A 12,170-nucleotide genomic window follows, 5' to 3' on the forward strand; every position below is an offset into this window, starting at 1 on the left:
AAGTCACATCTCATCCTTCGTCGTTCTAAAGAGAAAAACCCTAACTCTCTCAACCTTTCCTCATAAGACCTTCTCTCCATTCCAGGAAACATCCTGGCAAATCTCCTCTGTACCTCTTCCAGCGCTTCCACATCTAGCAACATGTAATTCTCCCCTGGCTCAACAAAGCCAAGGCACAGGTCTGCAATGTGGTGGAAAAGTCCTCATTTGCTTGGACTTGTGCAGCTCCAGGAACACTCAAGAAGCTTGACACCATCCAGGACAAAGCAGCGCGATTGGCACCACATCCATGAGCATTCATTCCCTCGTCACTGACACCCAGTAGAAGCAGTGTGTACCATCTACAAGGTGCACTGCAAAAATTCCCCCTTCTAGAAGGATAGGGCAGCAGTTACATGAGAACACTACTACCTGCAAGTTCCCATTCAAGCCACTCACTATACTGACTTTGAAACATATCACTGTCATATATCTGTAGTCATATTATATATCAGTGTCTCTAGATCGAAATCCTGGAACGCCCTCCTTAACAGTATAATGGTGTACTTACATCACATGGACTGCAGCAATTTAAGGAGGCAAATCATCTTCTCAAGGGCAACTAGGGATGGGCAATAAATTCAGACAGTAACACCCATGACCCTGAGTGAATAAAAGTAAATATTTTTTAGTCTGTCACTAGGTTTATGCCATTCAATATTTTACAATATTTCCTCCCTAATTATAATATCTTTACTATTCCCATTCAGACACATAGCATTCATTAAGAAATATGCTAATTTCTTTATCCTCCACACACTTTCCTTTTAATCCCTCTGATAGACCTTGCTTTCCCCTTGGTTACCCTCTTTGTCTTTTGATATGGCCCTGCAGAAACTGGAATATAAAAAGATATTTGAACTCCCAGTGACTGAATTAAACTAATTGCAGCACAAGTTTCCAAGTTTAAGACTTTTACTTTAACAGAAATAACTAAATATATTGTGTACTAAACACTATAGGCAACTAATAATCTCCAGAATTAACTATTCTCATCAGTATCTTAATATTGATCAATGTTTCCATGCTATATCCATACTTTACTGCACACTGTCCCTGAAATTGCTGCCTATTCAGGAAACAGTCTGAGGTCAAACTAAATTCCAACAGATTCAGTTCTCCCAATTTGCTGAGTCTTAATGTCTGTCATTTGTCAAAAATTGTTACCCTCCCTCCACCATCTTCCAAACCAGCAGCAGCACAGGTCACCCCATCAATCCCTTTCTCCAGATCCACTGGAATAAATCTGAGTTCAAATATTCCTGCTGTTCCCTTGCATGGATTAGAGGACCTGTTGCCATCGGCATTCTGTCTGATAGAAATAACAGCAGCTACAAGCAGCAGGGATGAGGTTGTTTTGTGTTAGCTCTTCATATTCTCTGAGACACAAGGTCTGCAATAACAAGGACATCTGCTGCTTCAGTTGTTGAACCTGGCTGTTCCTAGTCTCTAAATGGGCAGGCCAGAACAGTGACCAATGAAAATTAATTTGAAAAGTGTGTAGTAATGCATTTTGGGAGGATGAACAAGACAATGGAGTACATGTAGAATGGTAGGACCCAAGGAAGTAAAAAGGATCGGAGGGACTTCGGTTAACCTGCCCACAGATCTTTGAAGGCAGCAGGACACACAAATAAAGGTGGGTACGAATGCACATGGGATTTCTGCCTTTATGAGTCAAGGCATTGAATACAAGGGCAAGGAGGTAATGATGGGCCTGTGTATAACTTTAGTTAAGCTACTGTGTACAATTCTGGTCATCACACCGTAGGAAGGATATAATTGAACCAGAGAGGGTACAGAAGAGATTCACCAGGATCTCACTAGGGCTGGGAGCAATTTAACTATGAAGAGGGACTAGATAGGCTGGGACAAAAACAGAAATAGGTGGAAACTTAGCAGATCTGGTAGCAGAAGTGAAAGCAGAGTCAGCATTTTGTTCCAATGACCCTTCTTGAGAACATTTCCAGCACAGATGCTGCCAAACCTACTGAGTTTCTCCAGCTATTTCTGTTTTTGTTTCAGGTTTTCAGCATCTGGTGTTTTTGTTTTGGTCTAGGTAGGCTGGCATCATTTTCCTTAGAGAAGAGCAGGCTGAGGAGGGATCTGATTGAGGTGTACCAAGTGTTCTGAGGGACATTGGCAGTGTAGGTAGGGGAAAATCTTTCCTCTTCATAGAGAAGTTAATAACCATAGGCACGATTTTAAAGTAAGGAGCAAGAGGCTTAGAGGGGAGATGTGGAAGAAATAATTACCCAAAAAGTTGTGGGTATCCAGAATTCACTGCCTGAAAGGATGGCAGGGGTTTATAAAATATTTAAAATCTATTAGAATGAGCACATAAACTGTCATAACACACAGGGCTATGAGCCAAATATCAAAAAATGGGATTAGAATAGATGGATGTTTGATGACTAATGTGGACATGATGGGCCGAAGGGCCTGTTTCTGTGCTGTAAAATCTCAGACACCAGTCTACTATGGCTAAATCATATCTTAGTATATCTTTATAACATTGACATTTCCACAATTGAATACTTTTACACTTGGTTTAAATTGATCCTATTTCCATTCCTGCATTAAATGTAAGTGAATTATGATCAATATCAGCGAAATGCTCTCCCACTGATACCCCTTCCACTTGTCCAACTACTGTCCCAAAAAAAAATCCAAACATGTCCTTTCTCTTGTGGAGCCTGCTATGTACGTACTAAAAATATTCTCCTGAAAGAATTTTAAGAATTCGGGGCCCTTTCGACCTTGCTTCTCTGTCAGTTGATATGATGGTAACTGAAATTTCAAGCTATTATTATCCCAATGGCTCTGAACTTCTCAAAATTGTCTGTCCTATTTACTGTTCTAGCTCCCTCTGACTGTTGAGCATATGTAGTAAACTCTTAGCAATATGACTGCTCCTTTTTCTACTCTACTGTCAATCTAAATGGCTGATGCCATGATCCTCATAATATATGTTCAACCTCATGAGTGTAATGGTTTTTTTTAGCCAACATCATGACTGTCAGTTTTTGTTTTAAATTGGCCTTTTTAGCTCTGCTGTAAAACCTATACACAGGAATGTTGTTCCTCCAATCCAGCCTGTTAATAATCTATGTTTCAGAAATTACATATATATATTTAAGCATATATTTGTTTTCTGTCTTCCAGGTCTGGTTTTGCTTCTCTCTCTTTTGAATCTACCCCCAGCTTCCTATTCTCCTGATTTGCACATTCCACTAACAATACTAAAACCTCCCACAAAGATTTGAATTCAGGTTCCATTGAGGTGCTTCTTCCAGCAGAACCAGTTCCACTGCACTCAATGTGAAGTCCCCACCCCTACACCTCCCGCCACTGCACCATCTCTCCAAACTATTTGCACTGTTCCTATATCCACAAGTGCATAGTCCTGGGACTAATTTCTGGATGAATGCCACAAGGGTCACTGTCTTTGCTAGTATCTGGAAGGGTTTGCCTGCAGCATTTTATTCGTCTTTTAATCTGTGTTGTTGGTGCCAACATGGACCATTACCTCTGATTGTTTGTACTTCCCTTCCCATAGTTTTCCTTGACCTCAGAACTGAGGAAGTAAACCGCCGTATTGGATTCCCCTCTGTGCACATAGGCATGTCTATCTGTGCCTCTACCTATTGAAACACCTGTCAGTATTACTTTTTGTAACTCTTGTCCTTCCCCTCCACTCTCTGTGCAGCTTTTTTTTAATCCAAAGGGTGCTGGGTTTCTGGAATTCTCTGCCCAGTTTGGTAGCTAAGACAAAAACTTTCAATTCATTTAAAACGGAATTTGGATCTGTACCTGGAGTGCTGTTACCTGCAAGGCTACAGACCCAGGTGCTGGTAAGCGGGATTATAATTGACAGCTACTTTATTCAATGGCACAGATGTGACAGGCTGAACGGCGTCTTCCTGTGCTGTAAGTCATCTGTGCAGGTTGACCCTTTGTCTTCACTTGGGTTTAGCTGTGTGCCCCAAGGGAACCATCACAGTTGTTTAAAACTGAATATTGGTTGGAGGTTCCTGCCCAGCCCTCTGTTTGGCAGTCAAGCACTCCCATGCAACCTACACACTCACAACATGCATGGTATCCACCAAATGAAATGAACATCCATGTAGCGCTCATCCTTGTGGATATACCATCAGGTTGCCATTTGCTTCTGGAGCTCTGAAACCCAGACTGAGGCTCCTCCAGCTGATGACTCTTCCTCAATATCTGGTGTCTAGGATTTCAGGAACATTCTGGACTTCCCACGTGTGACAGAATGTGCATTTGATGGGGCTATGGTGACCTGCTATGCCTCCTGTTACTCAAATAGTCTCTAAATCCTCCAAGAAACAACAGAAAGACATGCCTTTGTCCTTTGGGCTCTCTAGTTTGGCCTACTGTCAGGGATGCACTACTTATAATCTGCTGCAGCTTGAAACTCTATTGTTGAAGTCTCTCAGAATCATTTTCACTCCCGTCCAAGTTATTTAATGATGTAACCCCTGTAAACGTGTTGGTGTCTAGTACTATTTGCCTTCAACCTCACCCTGCACTCAGACTGATTCCCTGCAGTTGTTGATGCATGTTAGCCTTTCTTTCCGATTCCCTTCAGGCCTACACATTCTCTGAGTTTCGAAGGTTTTGGAGTAGATTTGTATCTCGGGTTGTGGATGTTGTGGTTGGTTGGCTCGCTGAGCTGGTTTGTTGTTTTTCCTGCTGTGTAACATCATCAGTGCAGCCTCCAATGAAGCGCTGTTGTGTTTTCCAGCCTGTTATTTAAACTCTGGTGTCTGTTGAGCTGGATTACCTCACTCCCAGTTTTCCTTCACGATAGAGTATGTATGGAGTCCACCTCTATGTGTTTATTGATGGCTTTCTTCATGGAGAACCAGGCCTCTAGGAATTCCCATGCTTGTTTCTACTTTGCCTGTCTTGGTGTTGTTCCAAACGAATTGGTGGTTTTCATTATCTATGCGGGTGGAGATGAGTGAGTATTGGTCGTGTATTTTTTGTGGCCAGTTGATGTTCATGTCCTCTTGTGGTTAATTTCCTTCCTGTTTGTCCAAGGTAATGTTTGTTGTAGTCTTTTCAGGGAATCTTTTATATGACATTTGTCCTGCCCACAGTGAGTAGTGGGTCTTTGGTTCAGGTGAGCAGTTGGCGTAGGGTTGATGTCAGTTTGTGTGCCAATCTGATGCCCAGTGGTCATAGGAGTCTTGTGGTCAGTTCAGATGTGTTCTCATTGTAAGGTAATGTGATGAGTGTGTGGGGGCATGTAATAGGAAAGCTGACAGACTCAGAGAAAGCTGTTCTAATTCACGGACTCAACTACAACCACAGAGATGCTAACAGGATAGAGTTCCTAGCGACACTGGAAGACCATCGGCATCAATGCAGAAACACAACAAGCCATAAGACAGATAGCGATCCTGACACTGACCAGAAAAAGCGAACTTAACACTCTCAACGCATAAGAAAGGAAGGCGCCAGAAGGACTGAAAAAGGACAAGAACATCATAATACTACCAGCAGACAAAGGGCGCATGACAGCAATACTAAATAAACAGGACTACCTCTCCAAAGCACATGCACTATTAGCCGACGAGAACACATACTAGCAAGTGTAGGCTGACCTGATGCCATAACTAGGCAACAACATTCTCAACGCACTAAATAGACTCAAACAGACCAGACAAATCAACAAAACAGACTACCTAAGATTGAAACCCAAAGGAACCAACACTCCCTGATTCTCTGGCCTCCTGAAGGTACACAAACTAGAAGTACCCTCAGACCCGCAGTCTCCCTGCCAGGAGCGCCATCACATAGATTAGCCAAAGAGTTACAAAGGAGACTAAAGCATTTCATCGGCAGGTCACCCCACTCAATCCACTCAGTCCAAGCGTTCCTCAGTTCCATCAAGGACATAAGAATAGATGATGACAAGACCACGGTATCGTTTGATGTTACTGCCCTATTCACATCGATAGACATACCACTAGCAAGGGAGACACTGGCGACACTACTAAAACAAGAACAAGACCCTAGTGACACCATCTCCACGGACAACATGCTGAAGCTACTGGACCTAGGCCTCATCACCTACTTCACCGTTAAAGACCAAATATATGAACAGATCAATGGGATATCCAGGGGATCACCTGTCTCTGGACTAATAGCTGAAGTGGTGATGCAGAGACTTAAAAGAATGGTCCTTCTGCTAATCCAACCAAAACTATGAATAAGATACAACACCTTCATCATTATTTAACAGACCAAACCAGAGGGGACACACGAGCTAATGAACAACACCCTCACCGGGATCAGGTTCACCAGAGAAGAGGAAATGAACAAACAGCTCCCATTCCTGGACATCATGGTAGAATGCAAGACCAATGGGGAATTCACAACAAAGGTACACAGGAAAGCCACACACACTGATCAAATACTGAATTTCAGCAGCAACCACTCTAGTACATGCAAACAAAGTTGCGTGAGAACATTATTTAAACAGGCAACAACACTGCAGCAGCACAGAGCTGACAAAGAAGAAGAGCACCTCTTCCAGGTATTGAAAGACAATGGATACCCGAAATACTGGGTCAGAAGATGCCTATTACGCCAATGACACCAGGAAGATACTACACGCCCTGACACACTCATCACACTATCTTACATCAGGAACACATCGAACTGACCACAAGACTCCTAAGAGAACCGGGCATCAGAGTGGGATACAAACCCACATCAACCCTATGCCAACTGCTCACCTGAACCAAAGACCCACTCCCCACTATGGACAGGACCAGTGTCATATACAAGATTCCCTGCAAAGACTGCAATGAACATTACATTGGACAAGCAGGAAGGAAATTAACCACAATAGTACAGGAATGTCAACAGGTATCAAAAAGACATGGCCAATACTCACTCAATTCCATCCACATGGATAATGAAAACCATCAGTTCAATTGGGACAACACCAAGGTCCTGGAACAGGCGAAGCAGAGACAAGCATGGGAATTCCTAGAGGCCCGATCCTCCATGAAGAAAGCCATCATTAAACATTTCGAGCTGAACTCCATATACACCCCAGTGTGAAGGAAAACTGAAAGTGAGGTAATCCAGCTCAACAGACACCAGAGTTTAAATAAAAGGCAGGAAAACACAACAGCGCTTCATCGGAGGCTGCACTGATGATGTTACCCAGCAGGGTAATGAAACATCTGCAGAAACAACGAACTAGCTCAGTGAGCCAGCCATCCACGTTCTCTGAGTTTCCTCTCTATGTCAACACAACAAAGGTAAGAAAAGGTGTTAGTCAGTATTTGGAAGATTTTTGCACACTAAATTCTAGTTTGTGCGCAATCGTATCACTTCCAATACTATGAGTCAGCCTTTTGAGTAAATTACTATCATTAATGCAGATAAAGGAGATATTTATTGTACAGCTGGATAAAATAAATGATTTCCAACTTGTGGAGTAAGATGTGCAACGTAACCCAGAAAGGGTTATTTTGTGGATTTTCTGTGGATTCTTCATAGTGTTTATTAGAATATACTTACAAAGCACAATTACAAAATTCCTGCTTAGAATATCCCTTGTTATAGCTTTTTAAGCTTCTTAAACAGATCCACAGGATCAAGAATGACTTGCTTCCACTTCATCTCAAAGGGCTCTGAGATGGATAATATACTGCATGCAGATCATGCATTACATTTAGGGCAGGTAGTGTTTAAAGTGCCAGAAGACTGCATTGTGTGGAGGTTTGTGCATTCTCTCCAATGTATCAGCATCATCTCTGCACATTCCCATTCAAGCCTCTCAATATATCTGGCTCCTACCACTATTTTGGCGAGCCACGAGCCAGGGATGCTTATAAGTCTGTCAGGATGTCTTATCTCTTCAAGGGATGTTTTTAGGGCATCTCTACTGTCCTCCTGGGCGCCTTCTCCTATGCCTAATTCTAATCTGAGAAGTTGATTCAGGGGTCTGGTGTCAGTCACATAAATCTCCTGCCCAGTGGATTTGATTTTGAATGGTTAGCATCTTGATGCTAAGCATTTTAGTCTGCGTGACGATGCTGTTGTTGGACCATCTTTCTTATCACCAGATTTGGAAGTTCCTAAAGGCGCTACCGGTACTTCTTTGAAAGGCTTGGTTTAAAAACGCTAAAACTCGCTAGGCTTGGTTTAATAAGTAACTCATTGCATACTTTTTTTGGTTATAATGTTGAGGTACATTCAAAATATAATGAAAATTTTTCAGCCACAGGTTTCATTTTACTACATAACAACCTTTAATTATCTGCTCTCCACAACAGCATGCAAACTAAAACATCCATTGCAAAAATTGATTCATATGAAAAGCAAGTACAACATGATTGGATCAGGACCGCAAAACTCCACTCCTCTTTCTGTTATTTCCAGCCTCCACGCCCCCTCCCCGCTATTTCCTGTAGAGAAGGCTATATATGTTCTCAGTTCCTGTTTGCTCTAAGTGCGTACATATCAGACAAACTTACAAACCTTGGATTTCAATTTCTGCCAGCATCTTTTTTGTTAAAAGAAATTCAGTATCTTCTTAATCAAGGATGTGGTTAAACTCCAGCACTTGGGGTCTCTACAACTGTCTGAACATATGTTGCAATCAAACAGAGCATTAGAGAGAACTGACCGACTGGGAATGGGAAGTCTCCTGATGTTTTCAAAGGAAAAGGTAACTTTGACATACTCTTTTCTACAGTTTCTTATTACAGTGAATGATTTAAGTTTACAATAATGATAAATCAATTGCTGGTGGTTGGTGTTCTTGCATAAATGTGTTCAACCAGCTGCATTTCTATTCACCTGTTAATCTGTGATTATCTGCAAAACACCATCTAAATACACTACTGAACTAAGTCATTCTGGAAAATTTGGTAGAATCTTAAAAGACGTTGCACTGTAGAATTGATAATCTTACAAAATTGCCTGAATTTAGTCCAAAATATAAATATTTTTATTTAGTTTGGCACCTTGAAGCATCATTTTAGACTTGCAACCCCAGGCAGTAGGAAATAGGCTCAGACAATGAAGTGGAGAAAAGGTGTGCTGGGTTCATAATACTTTCATTATCAGGTCCTAAACTTTAATCCTGCCTGGTCTGAAGGAATGAGAACATCATTTCTCTATCTATAATCATTCTAAATGAGGGAATCTCAGTTTAAGACGTATAGGTATGAAGGTGTTGATGTGCTGGAAACTGCGCATTTTCATTGCAGTCAGGATGCATTTGTCTCAGCAGCAGTCAATCATTGAATTCATTGCACGAAGCAACCCATAATTTACCACAATTTTGCACACAATTTGTTAGTCGTGAATTTATGTGTTATAAAAACCAAATAATGACCTATCAGTGGGTGCTCTTCCTAGATAAGTTCATTATATGTGGTCTGCCTGAAGGGAGTTCCTTGTCTCATTGTCTGTTTTTGTCCATGGTGGATTGCTATTGCATCAGAGAGAATGCAAGGTGGCAAATCAACGTCCCTATTGGTGTTGCATCTGAACCACCATTTAGCCAACTAGTCAATCATGCTATCAGCATTCTGCCCAACATTTACTGAACTAGATCAGCAATTGGTTGATTTTAAGATTGGCTTCATATAGTCTCAAGAGGCCAAGTAGCATATTCATTCTCCACACTGACAACCCTCATTTTGAAACTCGGAATGAAAGTGCTGCCATTATGACAGAAAACAAAACAAGAATGCTCTGTTCTGCCCAGTTAAATTGTTATGATTATTAATGTGTTTGTAAGTTGGAAGATCATATTGTGGTTGTACGGGATGTTTGGAGTATTGCGTACAGTTCTGGTTGTCCTGCTATTGGAAGGGTGTTATTAAATTGGAGAGGATGCAGACAAGATTTACAAGAATGTTACTGGGACTGGAGTGTTTGAGTTAGAAGGAGAGGTTGGATAAACTGGGGCTTTTTCATTGGAGCATAGAAGGTTGAGTGATGACTTTATAGACTTTTATAAAAAATATGAGGGGTGTAGATAAAGTGACTAGCGAAGGTCTTTTTCCTCAGATTGGAGAGCTCAAAACTAGAGGGCATAATTTTAAGGAAAAGGGAGAATGATTTAAAAAGGAGCAAATTTTTCACAAGATGGTTGTTCGTAAATGGAATGAACTGTCAGATAAAGTAGTAGATGTAGGTATAGTTACAACATTTAAAAGACATTTGGACAGGCACAAGCATGAGAATGGTTTAGAAGGATGTGGGTGAAATACAGACAAATGGGACTAGTTTAGTTTGGGAAACTTGGTAAGCTATATGACTCTGTGAGTCTTATTGTAAATTATTTTGTGAAAAAAGCCAATGACTATAGGCAGGAGAGATTACAGCAATATTTCAGTGACTAGTGTATCATCCCCATTCATTGGAATAATATTCCCAGCAAATACTAGAGAAATGTATTTTGAACATTAAATAGGAAAGTGAGGATGTGTGCTGTTTGAAAGTTAAAGTTAGTTATTTCCTGAATGGTTGACATATTTCTGCACAGGTACTGGATCTTGAAATAATTTGGAAAGGCTAGTGAGGGCTGTTCCTATTCTGTTTAGCAGAGACCATGGCTGTGACCCTTTGCACGTAAGATCAGAGAGTTTTCAGTGATGAATTGACTCTTGTTAAAGGCAAACTACTGAACACAATTAGACCAAGAAATAATTCGTCCTTTGGAGAGGCTGTTGAAGGTATTCTTTGATTGTGCAAAGCAAAAAAGTTACTAACATATCAAGATACTGGATTTATCAGTTAGATAATCATCACACAAATATGCAGATGCATGTCTATAAAGTAGACCAGATGCAAAAATTTCATGTGAATGTGACCAGAGACACATTTGAGGTGCCTTGTTTTGCATCTACAGTACACTGTGATGGCTAATGATAAATTGGTTTCCTATGTGATCTTATACTTTGTGACTAAAGAGTAAACAGTTGCTTTGACAAATCAAAGTGAATTTAAGTGTTGATTTTGGGAACAGAAGCAGCTGCATGAAAACACATGCTATTTCCATCAGCCTTGGCTCTTTGGTAGTGTCATTACCTCAAAATCAAAAGCTATGGGTTCAGATTCCGTTCAGCAGATTTCTTTATAAAACTTAGTGCTGGTCTGAAGAGGTGTCATTTTGCTGGTGGTACATCTTGGCTAAGTTTCTAAATCAAGGTTCCATCCATTTTCTCAGATGAACATTAATGATTCCATGACGTTATTTCAAAGAAAAGTAGGAGGGTTATTCTCGGTGTCCTGGCTAATACATTTCCCTCAATATTATTTTAGCACCGTTTATTATCTGATGGATATTATATCCCTGTTTGTGGAAACTCACTATGTACAAATTGACTCCCAACATTTCCCATATTGCAACAGTGATTACACTTCAAAGGTACTTCATTGTCTGTGGTGGTGAGAAGCTCTGTATAAACACTAGCCTACATTTCTTAATTTTCTTTCAGCATAACAGTGAGGAATAAGTTTTTAAAGTTCTAGCGGAGAAATTTTGTGGCACCTGCGCCAACATCTTTGATAAACAAATTTGTGCCAACTGGGCTTTGGGATAGACCTATTCTCTACTGTCAATTGCAACACGTATCATACATTTTACTTGCCTCTAAAGCATTGGGAATTCAGTCCAATGTGAATGGCTGTCTCCCATTGATAGCATGTCTTCTGTGCTGCCAGAGTACATCAGGATGGTGACTTTGCAGCTGAGGCCATGAGGTAATTGACCATGAATATTATAAGTAATTTTATTATAAAACACAAAAATCTGTGTAGACATGTTATGTCGCACCTCTGGGGAAGGTAGGATTTGAACCCAAACCTTCTGGTCCAGACGTTGGGACACTACCTCTCTGTCACAGGACATTTTTATCTCTGCTGCAATGTCTGCATTGGCAACCTTCCATCCTGATGCTGACGCTACTTACAGATCACTAATATAAAAGTGATTGAGTTCAGTAAAAGCGACATTGAAATCAAGTTGAAGTGAGTGGAAATAAAAGTCAGGGAGTTAAGTCATAGCGTCATATAGCACGGAACTAGACCCATAGGTCCAACTAGTCTATGCTGAACATAATTCC

At 40.9% G+C, this 12,170-nt stretch overlaps 1 protein-coding gene across 1 annotated transcript in view; it reads left to right on the top strand.

Annotated features, from left to right (window-relative positions):
* Positions 1-8,554: 8,554 nt before the first annotated feature.
* The window catches only part of pik3r5 (phosphoinositide-3-kinase, regulatory subunit 5), a 108,162-nt gene continuing 104,546 nt past the window's right edge, over positions 8,555-12,170 (top strand). The window contains exon 1 of the mRNA XM_048555320.2: positions 8,555-8,758. The gene's annotated coding sequence lies outside the window, so the exon portion shown is untranslated. The remainder of the gene's footprint in view (positions 8,759-12,170) is intronic.

Source organism: Stegostoma tigrinum, chromosome 22 (genome assembly GCF_030684315.1).
Source record: "Stegostoma tigrinum isolate sSteTig4 chromosome 22, sSteTig4.hap1, whole genome shotgun sequence".
Lineage (NCBI taxonomy): Eukaryota > Metazoa > Chordata > Chondrichthyes > Orectolobiformes > Stegostomatidae > Stegostoma > Stegostoma tigrinum.